At 44.2% G+C, this 13,333-nt stretch overlaps 1 protein-coding gene across 6 annotated transcripts in view; it reads left to right on the top strand.

Moving 5' to 3' along the window:
• BICD1 (BICD cargo adaptor 1) overlaps nt 1–13,333 on the top strand; it is a 305,969-nt gene that overhangs the window by 122,255 nt on the left and 170,381 nt on the right. The gene's annotated exons all lie outside the window — the stretch shown is intronic.

Below are 13,333 nucleotides of genomic sequence, written 5' to 3'. Positions count from 1 at the left end.
CTGCTCACTGGGAATGACAGCCCAGGCGCGTGTCCTGAGGAGTCTTCGAGTCTGGTGATGCAGATCACCAGATTATTTTTCTGGTTATAGAGAAGACAGCAAATTATACCTGGTATGAATTAGGTCAGGGAGTCTTTCTCGGTCTATGAATGTCCACTGAACTCACTATTCATTGTTAGCTTTTCCAAGGCAGCATTGCCTGCCAGTCATTTTCAGACTGGCAAAGTCATTCTTTAGTGGAGGGGTGAGGTTGGAAACAGAGATAGCCAAAAGTAGCTTCATCCATCAAACTCCTGTAAGAGCATTTTTGGAAACTATATTCAATCATTCACTCCATATTTTGATATGAAAGTAGAAGAGATCCAGATGGCCTGTAACTTCTATACCAATGCAGTGGTGATTGACAGGTCCACAGCCAAATGGACTCCCTAGTTGAGCATTTTAGTAAAAGAAGTACGCAAGATGAAAATATTCTTCAATATTGTAAAATATAAGAAGCAATCCACATTTGAAATATGGGACATATGGCCGGGCGCAGTGGCTCACACCTGTAATCCCAGCACTTTAGGAGGCCACGGCAGGCGGATCATGAGGTCAAGAGATCAAGACCATCCTGGCCAACATGGTGAAACCCCATCTCTACTAAAAGTACAAAAATTAGCTGGGCGTGGTGGCACTCGCCTGTAGTCCCAGCTACTTGGGAGGCTGAGGTGGAAGGATCACTTGAACCCAGGAGGCAGAGTTTGCATTGAGCTGAGACTGTGCCACTGCGTTCCAGCCTGGCGACAAAATAAGACTCTGTCTAAAAATATATATATATGGGACATATTACAAATAGGGATTCATTATTATAAGATATAAGTTGTCCAGAATTTATTGGAATCTTCTAGATAATTTACATTTACACGTGTCCATATTACAATGAACTAAATGAATACTGACAGCAGGGTTTCTGATTTACTTATCTCATTATCTTTGGATATGCCCAAATATAGCAATATGACTTGAGAAGACAGAGAGAAAGGATCCAATCAAGTGGAAGTTAGTATTAAGTGCTAAGAAAAACATGAGACAGTTTTCAGGATACCAGGGCCTCCTCATTTCCCTCTAGTGTGAACAACTGTTAAAAACACAGCTGCTTGGCTGTGCGCAATGGCTCACGCCTGTAGTCCCAGCACTTTGGGAGGCCAAAGTGGGTGGATCACGAGGTCAAGAGATTGAGACCATCTTGGCCAACATGGTGAAATCCTGTCTCTACTAAAATTACAAAAAAATTAGCCAGGCGTGGTGGTGCGCACCTATAGTCCCAGCTACTCTGGAGGCTTGAGGCAGGAGAATTGCTTGAACCTGGGAGGCGGAGGTTGCAGTGAGCTGAGATCACGCCACTGCACTCCAGCCTGGCAACAGAGTGAGACTGTCTCAAAACAAAAAGCACAGCTGCTCTCTAGTTCCTTATTTCTTTTTGAGACAGGGTGTCACTCTGTTGCCCAAGCTGGAGTGCAGTGTCACAATCCAGCATCCACTGCAGAAGTGGACAGAGGGTTATGTGGAACCAAAGCCCACCATCCTGGATTAAACAAGGCACCAAACATTTGTAGGGTGCCATGAGCAGCAGGGTCATGTGCAAGTTGGCAGAGAGGGCATGGCATGGGCAACGTGAGGACCGTGTGCACACACATGCAGGTGGTTTGTGGAGAAGAATGTGACCAGCTATTCAATGAGTCGAACAGTGTTGGTGGCCGGTTGAATGGTTCCTCCGAAGCTGCAATCCCCACTGTGTGTAGCAGCTGCAGCTGAGCCAAGAACAGCCAAAGTTGAGGATGCGGCAGGGAATCCACAGATGCTTTTTTGTGTGAGTCAAGGCAGTGATGATTGATGGGGCATCCTCACTTACACAGCCACGCTTGAGGGCAGTTCCAGTAAGTAGATTTATGATGAGTAGCAGAAGCTAATTAATTAAGCATGAAGTTACGAGTTAGGAATGAACTGAGGCAGCAAAAGAAAAAAAATTTGAGGAGCCTTTCATTCAGTTCAGTTCTCCAACTTTAAGGCGCATCTGAATCACCTGGAGAGCTCATTAGACCGTGAACACTGGCCCCCCCCCCCCGAGATTCTGATTTAGTAGATGGACGTAGGCCAGTAATTTGCATTTAAAACAAGTTCCCAGGTGATGTGGGGGCTGCTGCTCTGGAAACCACATTTTAAGAACCACTGATTTAGAATTTTTGGCCTGCCCCAAGCTGAGGAAGGCTTACAGCTGGGGCATTGCTGTAAGCACCATGGTCTCCTGAATAAAGCACTTGGATATGACCCTTCAATTTTTATGCGTTTTCGATAGTTGTTTTGAAGTAAGAGACTAACCTGTTAATAGCCTATTAATGTGTTCATACAGATTGGTCAGGTAACTAAAAGAAAAAAAGGTCGTGTGTTTCTTTGTGTTCTATGTGTGCCAACGATGTATTTGTTAATGCTCTTTCTGATGGAGTGAAAGCTGGTGATATTACCATAACCCTGAGTTTTTTTGTTTTTAATCCAGTAGATACAGTTTATTTTGATGTACCTAAGAGAATTATTATTAATTTTGAGAGCTAACCTAAAAGGAGAATAGGAATAAGTTCTATTTTTTGGTGTATTGGTATGGAGTTTTACTGGTTGGTATTAACTGAAATCTCAGACTTGATTTCCTTGCAGGCTCAATTTTATTTTTTGTATTGTCTTCATTAACTGATGCACAGTGATTGAAAGAGTGATCATGTCGCTTAGAAGAATTATGACATGATGGACCATGAGAAATATACAAGGATAACCAACCCAAAATATAGTAAATATCAGTTTGGAGGCTATGTGTTTAATAACTTAATGGGATCGTTTTTCTTTACTGAAAGGACTCATTTCCTGTTTCAGTAGGGTTGTTGGTCCTAGCAAAGGTGTATGTTTGCACATATATCGTGGGTGCAGTGTGAAAATTTACCCGTGTGTGGGGTGTGTGCGTGTGTGTGTGTGTGTGTGTGTGTACAATGTCAAATTATCTTCCATAAATAGTAGTTATAGGGTAGTATGGTAAAAAATGGAAAAATTGCTGAATTAGATATTAGAAAATCAATATTCTCTTCAGCTCTGCTGAAAGTTTTAGTATTAAATTCATAGTATTTGTAACATCTATATTAAGATTATATTAATATATAGCAAATACATAATAAACATAGGTAATTATCATTAATAACATTCTGCATACTCCAAAAACACCACTGAAGAGATAACTCATTATGTAGACCTATATTCTTAGGTTAAAGAAACATGAGATAAATATCTCTTTGCATCACTTGAGGTCAGGTGTTTGAGACCAGCCTGGCCAACATGGTGAAAGCCCATCTCTACTAAAAATATAAAAATTAGCTGGGTGTGGTGATGTGTGCCTGTAATCCCAGCTACTCAGGAGGCTGAGGCGGGAGAATCTCTTGAACCTGGGAGGCAGAATCTCTTGTACCTGGGAGCTCTTGCTGTGAGCTGAGATCACTCACTCCATTGCTCTTTACTGTGGGCAACAAGAGCGAAACTCCATCTCAAAAAAAAAGTCTGTTTTTTACTTTAACTGACCTTTACCAGTGATCTTAGCTGGATCTACTGATCACTTGCTGCATCAGTCAGTGACATTCGCACCGCTACTTCACCTTGCACTTTATATAGAGATGGCTTCTTTCCTTCAAACTCACGAACTAACTTCTGCTAGTATCAAACTTTTTTGCGGCATTCTCACCTCTCTCAGCCTTCATAGAATTGAAAAGAGGTGGCCAGGCGAGGTGGCTCATACCTGTAATCGTGGCACTTTTAGGAGGCTGAGGTGGGTGGATCATCTGATGTCAAGAGTTTGAGGCCAAGCTGGCCAACATAGCAAAACCCCATCTCTACTAAACATATAAAAATTAGCTGGGCGTGGTGGTGGATGCTTGTAGTCCCAGATATTCGGAAGGCTGAGGCAGGAGAACTGTTTGAACCCGAGAGGCAGAGGTTGCAGTCAGCTGAGATCACTCCACTGCACTCCAGCCTGAGTAACAGAAAGAGAGTCTGTCTTTAAAAAAAAAGAATTTAAGAGAGACCTTGCTCTCTGGATTAGGCCTTGGCTGCTTTGATCTTCTATCCCCACCTCTCTTCCTGTCAGAAATGAGGCTGTTTCACTTTTCTTATCATTCATGTGTCAATGGAATAGCACTTTTAATTTTCTTCACAAACTTTTTCTTTGCATTCATAATTTGACTACCTTAACTAACTTAACTTGGCTAATCCGGCATATGCGTAATCATTTCTTCCTTTCCTTGAAAGTATGATTCTTTCACTTGGACACTTTGAGGCCGTTGTAGTGTTATTAACTGGCCTGATTTCAGTATTATTTTATGTCGGGGAATAGGAGGCCCAAGGGGAAAGAGACAGGGAATGGCCGGTCAGTGGAGAAGTCAGAATGCAGACGTTTATGGGTTAAGTTTGCTGTCTTATATTGGTGTGGTTCATGTCAGTATAACAGATAAAACAGTAATGAAAACGTTTGAAATATTGCAAGAATTACCAAAATGTGACACAGACACAAAAAGTGAGCACATGCTGTTGGAAAAATGGAGCCAATAGACATGCTCAATGCAGAGTTGTCTAAGCCTTCAGTTTGTGTAAAAAAAAAACAAAAAAAACCTACAGAACTCAATAAAACTCATCACAGTAAAATAAGATATGCCTGTATTTGATGCCTAGGAGATTTGGTAATAGTGTGGAATTAGAAATCAGGAACTCTGAGTTCAGGTCCTAGCTCAGCCATTTTACCAGTTGTGTGATTAAACTTCTCGATCTCTTGACCTCATGATCCACCCGCCTCGGCCTCCCAAAGTGTTGGGATTACAGGCGTGAGCCACCGTACCCGGCTTTAAACTTATTTCCTATATACACTAACTATATACTAACGCTTGTCCTACACCTCATGACTTTTTATGAGGATAAAATGAGATGTTTCTCAAGAAAGTGCCTTGGAAGAAATATAGAACTTTGGCTAGACACAGTGGCTCACACCTGTAATCCCAGCACTTTGGGAGGCTGAGGCAGGCGGATCACCTGAGGTCAGGAGTTTGAGCCCAGCATGACCAATATGGAGAAACCTCGTCTTTACTAAAAATCCAAAAAAATTAGCCAGGCATGGTGGTGGGCACCTGTAATCCCAGCTACTTGGGAGGCTGAGGCAGGAGAATTGCTTGAACCTGGGAGGCAGAGGTTGCAGTGAGCCAAGATTGCGCCCAGCCCAGGCAACAGTGCGAGACTTGGTCTCAAAAAAAAAGAAAAAGAAATAGAGGAATTTTAAATGGTATTTACTGTTTGAGAGTTTGATTATCAAACTTATTCACACATAGGAAAACAGAAACAGAAGATCTACTGGGGCAGCATGGGAAGCTCCAGCACCATAGACAATAGCAAGAAGTCATGGTTGACATCCTGACACCAAAAGAGGAAATGGAACACATATTTACAAGCCAGTAGGTTGAAAGGAGCCATGTGGGTGTCTTCCTGTCAGTATAAACACCCTTTCATATCTGACCAGTCCATGAAAGAATCCTTGCATTATTACCTAGTACAGCATTGGATGTTCTTGCCGATGAATCGTAGGGAAAAGTTTGAATTATTTAATGTATCCAGTGGGGAAAAGATTGAATTATTCAGTGTATCCAGTGAAAACCAAAGTGTTTCTTCAGTCTTTGATGTTTCTGGCTGAGTAACTGGTCATTGGGAGCTGTGGTTACACAGGGCTAAGTGAAGCTGACGTTGCTGTGAAGGCGTGGCTTGGCTGTAGCTGGAAAGTTGTCTGCTTCCTGGACCGTCCCTATCTCTTTCCTCCTCTCCATACTTGTTGGGAATGGACCTCGTACTTCTCTGGAATGATGCGGTACATCAAACGGTGAAGAACTATTGGTTTTAACTGATTTACATAACTGATAATACTAACATAGCTAACATTTATTGAGGTCACCATATGCCAGGTAGGCACTTTACTACACTCATTGTTGCATTTAATTCTCTCAACAAACTTGCAGCGCATATGCGATTACACAGGAGAGAGCTATATTTCTTTTGGTTGAAAAGTTCTTTACACCACTTGCTGAGCTACAGTAAACAAATATGTCTATTAATGTTATTGGGAATTTGAGAGCCAAGTCTAGCAAAATATAGACAATTAATTCATTTTTGAATAATTGTAATTTGATCGTGCTTTTGGGGAAAATAAGATAAAATGGGTTTGTTTATAGGGATTAGTTTGCAATTTAGGCTCATAGAGTTTGTGTGTGTGTATATACAGTTCTATGAATTGTTATTTTATATTATTGAGATGGAGTCTTGCTCTGTCACCGAAGCTGGAGTGTAGTGGCGCAATCTCGGCTCACTGCAACATCCGTCTCCCAGGTTCAAGCAATTCTCCTGCCTCAGCCTCCTAAGTAGCTAGGATTATAGGTGTGCACTACCACACTCAGCTAATTTTTGTATTTTAGTAGAGACGGGGTTTCATTATGTTGGCCAGGTTAGTCTTGAACTCCTGACCTCAAGTGATCTGCTTGCCTCAGCCTCCTAAAGCGTTGGGGTTACAAGTGTGAGCCACCGCGCCTGACCAGTTCTATGAATTTTAACTCATAGATTCATATTGCCACAACCCCTATCAAGAGGCAGACCAGTTTCACCAACTCAAAAGCTCCCTTGGTGACTGCTGCTCCTTGTAGTCGGAGCCTCTCCCACCTCAGCCTCTGGTAACCAACCATCTATTCTCCATCACTATATAAGCGGAATAAAACAGTAGACAACCTTTTGAGATTGGGCCCTTTCTCTCATGTAAGCTGTTACATGAGTCAACAGTTTGTTCCTTTTTATTGCTGAGTATTATTCTACTTTATAGACATATTGTGGTTGCATTCATCAGTTCACCTACTGAAGAACATTTGAGTTTTTTTCAGATTTTGGTAATTATGACTAGAGCTTCTCTAAGTATTCATGTACACTTCATTTTTGTGACATTTTCATTTTTCTAGAGTAAACACTTAGGAGAGTGGTAGGTGCATGGTTAACTTTTCCAGAGCAGCTGGACCATTTTGCTCTCCCACTAGCAATGTGTAAAAGTTCCTGTTGCCCCTATTCTTGCCAGTCCCTGGTATGAACAGTAGTTTGTTTGCTTGTTTTTTGAGATGGAGTTTTACTCTTGTTGCCCAGGCTGGACTGCAGTGGTGTGATCTTGGCTCACTGCAGCCTCTGCCTCCCAGGTTCAAGCAATTCTCCTGTCTCCGCCTCCCAAGTAGCTGGGATTCCAGGCACCCGCCACCATGCCCAGCTAATTTTTTGTATTTTTAGTAGAGACGAGGTTTCACCATGTTGACCAGGCTAGTCTCAAACTTCTGGCCTCAGGTGATCTGCCCGCCTCAGCCTCCCAAAATGCTGAGATTACAGGTGTGAGCCACCACGCCCAACCTTAACAGTATTTTTTTAATTTGAGCAACTCTAATTGGTGTGTAATGGTATCTCATTATGGTTTTAATTTGCATTTCGCTAATGACTGAGAATGACATCTTTTCATGTGCTTGTTTGCCTTCCACATATTCTCTTTGGTATAATGTCTTTTCAAGACTTTTGCCCAATTTTAATTGGGTTGTTTCTTTTCCTATGGTAAGGTTTTTTTTTTTTGTTGTTGTTGTTTTTTTTTGAGATAGAGTCTCGCTCTGTCGCCCATGCTGGAATGCAATGGCATAATCTCAGCTCACTGCCAACATCCACCTCCTGGGTTCAAGCGATTCTTTTGCCTCAGCCTACCAAGTAGCTGGGACCTCAGGTGCACCACCACCATGCCTGACTAATTTTTGTATTTTTAGTAGAGATAGAGTTTCACCATGTTAATCAGGCTGGTCTTCAACTCCTGACCTTAGGTGATCCACCCGTCTTGGCTTCCCAAAGTGCTGGGATTATAGGCGTCAGCCATCACACCCAACCTATTTTTAAATTTTATATTAACTGGATTTTTGTCAAATAATTAGAGAATTCTCTTTAAAGAATTATCTCCTCACTTCACACTTAGCCTGGGAAAAATGAGAGCAAATTTTAGTGCATCCAGGGAGCGTATCACCAACCAGGCATGAAGCTTAAAGGGAGGGGGCAGGCTGAGTGGCCAGCAGGCCATAGTCATCCCACAGGGCCAGGCCAAGCCCCAGGCATCAGGGACTCTTCTCCCAGCCCACCTAGTGGCCCTCGAATTCCATGCATTCTCCTGTCCCAGCTAAGAAGATGGAAGGGAGAGGAGAAAAGGCAAAGGACAGAAATCCCAGAAACCCTAGCAGGGAAGCAGAGGGGCTTCCTCCCCAGCTGCAGCTGCTCCTGATACTACGCAACCCCTGGAGCTCTTCAAGGATGGGAAAGGCCAGTGTGCCTGAGGCTGGAGCCTGGCTGGGAAGGGAATGTGGGCTCGCAGTTTCTGGACAGTGGCCTTCCACAGCTAGGCACAGACCAGGGGAGAGCATGTGAGGAGGGCCTGGGGAAGATACACAGCTCAGGAGGTTGAGTGTAAGGAGGCTGCCAGACCAGGGAGATGGCTGGAGAACCTCCTCCATGTGAAGCTACTAGAGCAAAAATAGAACAAGGGGGACACCCATGCCTCAGAGGAGTGCCCTAAAGATGGTAATAGGGAGCACAGCTGAGCATTGCCCTGGAGTCTGAGCTAGTGTGGGAAGTTGGGGGGGCACCTCTCCTGAGGCCAGGGGCCCTAACCTTCCTTCATCGCCCGTTGCTAGTAATTTAACAATCAGACTTGGAGGAGGAGCAAGGCCCTCCATCACCTCCTGTAGCCTCCAATGCTGCTCCAAGGGGAGGGGTAGGAATGGGCAAAGAGGGTGTGAAACAGGGAGGTGGGAGGGGTCCACTGGGTCTTCTTGTTTTCGGAGGAGGGGCTGTATAGTGTAGTGGCAGAGGCTGGTTCTTGGGAATATAGATGTTGTGTGGGTTGCCTGGCATTGGCACCTGCTTTTGCAGCTCTGGCTTTGGTTGCCAGAGCAGAGGGGCCTATGGGCCACTGACCAGAGGTTCCATGAGCTCAGATAGTGCAGTGGCAGGGATTGCAGGTATCCCATAGCTCCATCTGCCATGGGAGGTCCTGGATAGAACTCAGAGGGGATCTGTGGATTGGGGCAGCCAGGAGGGCAAAGGTACATTCCATTGGCGACTGGCGGAGCAAAGACATAGGCTCTGCAGGGTATGTAAGAGTACTAATAGTCTCCGTTGGGGGCCCTGCCCCTGGAGGCTTGAAATGCCACCTGGAGCATTCATTGTCCAAACTGCTGTAAGGTGAACTTGTATGGAGCCCAGCCCTCCCAGCCGTCTCCTACTTCACCCTTCACTGTTCCTTTGAAGTAGCTTGCAGCAAACAGGCTAGTTGATCTCACAGTCCTCCATCAGGTGAAAGGCATCACAAAGGCCTTCATGGAGTTCTTCTACTTGAGCAGAAAGATGACCGGTAAGGGGTAAGGTTGACGGTCCCTCTCTTGGTCCCTTTGAAGGACTCTGGCACATGCTTCACATCATTGAACATAAGTTCCACATTGACACAGGACATGAGGATGCTCTTGGTGTTGTTGATGCTCACTTGGCCACCCTGGGAGTGATTCCTGTTGAGCGCCACAGTCCCTTGGAAAGGGTCCCGAGACTCTCGATGCAGGGCCTTGAGTTCGTTTTTGCCTGAAGGAGTTGGTTTAGATTGAGGTTCCTTTTTGTGGCATGCAAATGTCTCATTGTCCATTTGTTGGAAAGACTGCTCTTTTTCCATTGAATTGCCTTTATGCTTTTGTCAGAATTTCTTGGCCATGTTTGTGTGGGTTTATTTATGGAATCTGTATTCTGCTCTGTTGACCTGGTGCCTATCCTTTCACCAATACACACTGTCATGAAGTCAGAGAGGTAACAGGAAGCCAGATCATGTAGGGCCTTGTAGACCATTGAAAGGATTTTGGCTTTTATCTTAAGTGAAATGAGAAGCTACAGGAAGGTGTTGGGCAAAGGAATACCCTGATTTATTGAGGCAAGGATAGGAATGTGAGGTTGCTACAGTCATCCAGATATGCAGAAATGGTGGTTTGGGCCAGAATGATGGACAGAAGTAGTCCAAAGTAGTTATATTCTGAATCATCCCAATGGGATTTTCTAATGGGTTGAATGTAGAGACTGAAAGATAAGTATCAGAAAAGATAACTCTCATCTAAGATTTTAGCTTGATCAACATGAAAAATGGAATTATCAGTTGAGATGGGAAAAGCTTCAAATGAAGCACGTTTTAGGAAGGAAGGTCAGAAGTTCGGTTTCGAACATGTTAAGTTTTACGTTTCTGTTAGAGCTTCAACTGTGGATGTTGAGTGAACAGTGGGTGATAAGGGCCAAGAGTTTGGGAGAGAGGTCTGGGAATGGAGGTATAAATTTTGGATCCAGGCCGAGTGCAGGGGCCCTCGCCTGTAATCCCAGCCACTCGGAAGGCTGAGGCAAAGGAATCGCTTGAACCCGGGAGGCGGAGGTTGCAGTGAGCCAAGATCATGCCACTGCACTCCAGCCTGGGCAACAGAGCAAGACTCCGTCTCAAAAAAAAATTTTTGGATCCATCAGTAGATAGATGTCATGTAAGGCTGTGGCATTGGTGGAATCACTGGGTAGATGTGTAGAGAGAAAAGGGCAAGTACTGAGGCCTGGGTCACTGTAGCCTTGAGACATTGGGGACAAGAAAGGAAATGGTAAAGGAGACTAAAAAATAGTAGTGAGTATAATCCCAGCACTTTGGGAGGCCGAGGCGGGCGGATCACGAGGTCAAGAGATCGAGACCATCCTGGCCAACATGGTGAAACCCCACCTCTACTAAAAATACAAAAATTAGCTGGGCATGGTGGCACATGCCTGTAGTCCCAGCTACTTGGGAGGCTGAGGCAGGAGAATTGCTTGAACCTGGGAGGTGGAGATTGCAGTGAGACGAGATTGTGCCACTGTACTCCAGCCTGGCGCCTGGCAACAGAGCGAGACTCTGTCTCAAAAAAAAATAAAAATAAAAATAAATAGTAGCAAGTTAGAGAGAAAACACAGAATAGTTTCTGAAAGCCAAATAAGGAAATGGTGTCCAGGAAGGAAGTGATCAACAGTGCAGATGCTGCTAATAGGTCAGATGGGAAGAGGACATATATTGAAGAGGACCACTGGGTTCAGCAACAGCGGGTCCTTGGTCACCTCAGCGAGAGAAGCTTCCATAGAGTGTTTGGAGAAGAAGCCTGAGGAGAGTCGGTTTAAGAGAGATTAAAAGGACAGGAATTGCAGACAGAGAACAGAAGCGTTTTTTGTGGAGTCTGTTTGCAAATAGGACCAAAGAAATGAGGAGGTAGCTAGGGGAGGAAGTGGGCTCAGCTGCAAGTTGTTGGGTTTTGTTCCTTTTTAAGATGGAAGAAATAGCATTTGTGAATGCGAATGGCCAAGACCCCATACTGTGGGAAATGTGAATGATATAAGAAGAAAAGAGAAGAAAGCCTAGAGCAAGTGATTTCCTTGAGTGAAGAAGAAAGGGGTGGAGTCTAGTTCAAAAATGGAGGGCTTGCCCTTAGACAGGAGCTAGAAAATTTAATCTATGGTAATGCTTGGAAAAGCAGAAATGTGGATGCAGATGCCACATATTCTGCAGATGCCACATGTCCTGTGGATGCAGGGTACGTGTGAATGAAGCGAGTCCTCTTCTCTCTGTTTCCATGTCTGTCCTCAGTGCAGTGGAAGCAAGGTCGGCAGCTGCCGGGTCGGGGGGGGATTTCAAGGGAGAAAAGTGGGAGATAATCACCTGGAGAGTGAACCATGGGAGTCATGGGAGTGAGTACTGCTGTAGGAGAAAAGATCCCTTGAAGAGAGGAATTCAGGGCCGGATGTGGTGGCTCATGCCTGAAGTCCTAGCACTTTAGGAGGTTGAGGTGGGAGGATCACTTAAGCCCAGGAGGGCGGGGCTGCAGTGAGCCAAGGTGGCACCACTGCCCTCCAGTCTAGGCAACAGAATGAGACCCTGTCTCTAAATAAATAAATAAGCAAATAAATAAGTAGGAATCCAGGAATTGAGATCATCTCTGTGGGTATTGAGAATGCCAGGAATGAAGATCAGAAATTCTATAGAGATGATGGCAATGAGAAATGAAGGGGGATGAGTTGGTGTTTGGTAGGTAACGGTAACAGTGCTGGATAGCGGATGGTATAATTCAGTGACATCAGGTTTAAAGCACAGGAGTTTTAGAGAGGAGAGAGGGAGAATGCTCTGAAAGCAGCCATGTGGAGCAAAAGGGGCATCTGTCTCACCTTCAGGCCAAGTGGTGTGGGAGTGAAATAGTCAGCACTTCAGAGGGTTGCAGGGGAAACAGTGTCCCCAAGAGAGAGTCAGGTTTCCGTTAAAGGAAGGTGCATTATGCACATCTGTGAAATTATCATGATGACTGCTGTAATCTCATATGCTCATAGAGCCGGTGAATATTGATTGATCATAAACTGCATGCATTATTTGAAGGAGCATGGACATTTAATTTCTCTTTTTAAGGACTGGGAATATTTTTTTCTATGATTTGGAAAGTGATATTATTATATTTGTCAATGAGAAATAATACAATAGCTTCTTCATAGTTCACAAAATGATATCAGTTGCTCTTTATTAAAAAATAACTTTAGCCTTTTATGGTTATTTTGGGGGAGATAATAAGGACAGGCATCTCCATAATCCCAAATATTTGGGAGAAAACTTCAAAAATTGAAGCGTATTTAGGCTGAGCACGGTGACTCATGCCTGTGATCCCAGCACTTTGGGAGGCCAAGGTGGGCGGTCACTTGAACCCAGGAGTTTGGGACCATCCTGGGCAACATGACAAAACCCTGTCTCTACAAAAAAAATACGAACAACTACAGGTGTATGCCTGTAGTCCCAGCTACTCAGGAGGTTGAGTCTGCAGTGAGCTGTGATCACACCACTGCACTCCAGCCTGGGTGACAGAGCAAGACCCTGCCCCACTCCTCTTCAAAAAAACAAAGGAATATTTATATTCCCAGGATCCAAATGTTGAACATCATTTGGACACAACTTCAAGATGGTACCAATTATTTTAATTTATGACTTTTATTTCTGCATTAGACAATGAGAAGGGGCCAAAACTTCTGGCCTGATATGACAATGACATCAACTTCCTGTGTAATTGCCTGTCATTAAGCCAGTGCCAAATGGAAAATTAAATGGGAAATCGCAGAGAACATTGCCCAGGACATGCTGTAGAAATGGCAACTCTGGCACTGA

This window comes from Callithrix jacchus, chromosome 9 (genome assembly GCF_049354715.1).
Source record: "Callithrix jacchus isolate 240 chromosome 9, calJac240_pri, whole genome shotgun sequence".
Taxonomy (NCBI): Eukaryota; Metazoa; Chordata; class Mammalia; order Primates; family Cebidae; genus Callithrix; species Callithrix jacchus.
Note: the sequence above shows the minus strand (reverse complement) of the source record. Positions and strands in the feature narration are given on the sequence as shown.